Genomic DNA, 2,304 nt, shown 5'->3' on the forward strand with positions numbered 1-2,304 from the left:
ATTTAAGATCTACTCTTTTAGCCACTTCCAAGTATACAATACAGCATTGTTAACTATAGTCAACATGCGGTACATTAGATCCCAGAACTTATTTGTCTTCTAACTGGAAGTTTGTACCCTTTGACCAACATTACCCATTTCCCCCATGCCCAGCCACTGGCAATCACCAATCTACTCTCCCTTTCCCTGAGTTCAGCCTTTTTAGAGTCCACATATAAGTTAGATAATACAGTGTGTATCTTTCTCTGTCTGACTTATTTCACTTAGCATAATGCCCTCAAGGACCATCCATGTTGTCACAAATGACAGGATTTCCTTCATTTTATGGCTGAATAACATTCCATTATATATACATACACCAAAGCTTCTTCATCCATTCATTCTTTCAAGGACACTTATGTTGTTTCCATGGCTTGGTTGTTACCAGTAATGCTACAATGAACATAGGCATGTAGATATCTCTTCAAAGACAGTGATTTCATTTTCTTCAGATAGACACCCAGAAGCGGGATTGCAGGACCATATGGTAGTTCTAATTTTTATTTTTTGAGGAATGTCCATACTGGGTCCCTTTTCTTCACATCCTCACCAACACTTGTTATCTTGACAATAGTCATTCTAAGAGATGTGACGTGACATCTCTTAATGGTTTTAATTTGCATTTCCCTGATTGTTAGTGATGTTGAGCACTTTTATCATGTACCTGTTGTCCATTTAGAAGTCTTCTTTGGAAAAATGTCTATCCAGGTCCCTTGCCCACTTTTAAATCAGATTATTTGGGGGGGGGTATCTTTTCTATTGAGTTCTATGAGTCCCTGCTATATTTTGAATATTAATCCGTTATCAGATACATAGTTTGAAAATGTTTCTCCCTCTCCATACATTGCCTTTTCATTTTATTGATGGTTTCCTTCGCTGTGCAGAACTTTTTAGTTTGATGTAGCCATACTTGTTGATTTTTGCTTTTGTTATTTGTGCTTCTGTTGTCGTATCCAGAAAGTCATTGCCAAGACCGATGTCAAAGAGATTTTCTCTAAGTTTTCTTCTAAGAGTTTTGTGGATTCAGGTCTTACATTTAAGTGTTTAATCTATTTCGAGTTAATTTTTGTAAGTGAAATAAGATTGGGGTCTGAATTAATTCTTCTGCATGTGAATATCCAGTTTTCCCATTACCATTTATTGAAGAGACTATCCTTTCTCCATTGAGTATTCTTGGCTCCCTTGTGAGATATTAATTGACTGTGCATGCATAGTCCAATATGTTTATTTGACAACAACAAGCAATTCTCCAATTCTCAGTGGACAGCGACTGGATTCCCTTCATTTTAATTCAGTTTGACACCTCTACCTGGAGATAGCATCAAATCCCACAGATTAAGGACTCAGTCCCATAAGACTGCCCTCACTTCGCAGACCAATTCCAAATCCGGGTAGCTACCTGTGCTCTGAACAACTGGCTATAAATCAGAGCTTCTCAGGACCCATCCTCAAATTCAATTAATTTGCTAGAGCCACTCACAGAACTCAGACAAACATTTACTTATGTTTACCAGTTTATTATAAAGTATATTATAAAGGATACATATGAACAGCCAGATAAACAGAAACATGAAAATAGGTTCTCAGCACAAGAGCTCCTCTCATTGTGCAACTGGAGTGTGCCATCTTCCTGGTACATGGCTGCATTCACCAACCTGGAAGCTCATCCAATCTTTTTGTCCAAGAATTTATATAGAGCTTGATCTCTAGCACCCCCACCTTCCCAGTGGTTAGTAGGTGGGGCTGAAAGTTCCAACTCTCTAATCAATTGTTCTTCTTGGTGACCAGCACCATCCTGAGTCTATCTAGGGGCCTCACCCTAAGTTATCTCATGTGTATGCTCTCAGGTGCGTCAAAAAGGGGGTCCTTATGAGTAACAAAACACATTCCTGGGATTTATACCAGGGACACAGGGATGGTTCAACATCCGCAAGTCAATCAACATGATATACTATGCTAACAAAAGAGAAACAAAAACCACATGATCATCTCAATAGATGCAGAGAAAGCATTCGACAAGATCCAACATCCATTTATGATAAAAACCCTCAATAAAATGGGTATAGAAGGAAAGTACCTCAACATAATAAAGGCCATATATGACAAATCCACAGCCAACATCGTACTCAACGGACAAAAACTGAAAGCCATCCCTCTCAGAACAGGAACAAGACAAGGGTGCCCACTCTCACCACTCTTATTCAACATAGTACTGGAGGTGTTGGCCAGAGCAATTTGGCAGGAAAAAGAAATAAAAGGAATCCA

This window comes from Equus quagga, unplaced genomic scaffold (genome assembly GCF_021613505.1).
Source record: "Equus quagga isolate Etosha38 unplaced genomic scaffold, UCLA_HA_Equagga_1.0 140438_RagTag, whole genome shotgun sequence".
Classification (NCBI taxonomy): domain Eukaryota; kingdom Metazoa; phylum Chordata; class Mammalia; order Perissodactyla; family Equidae; genus Equus; species Equus quagga.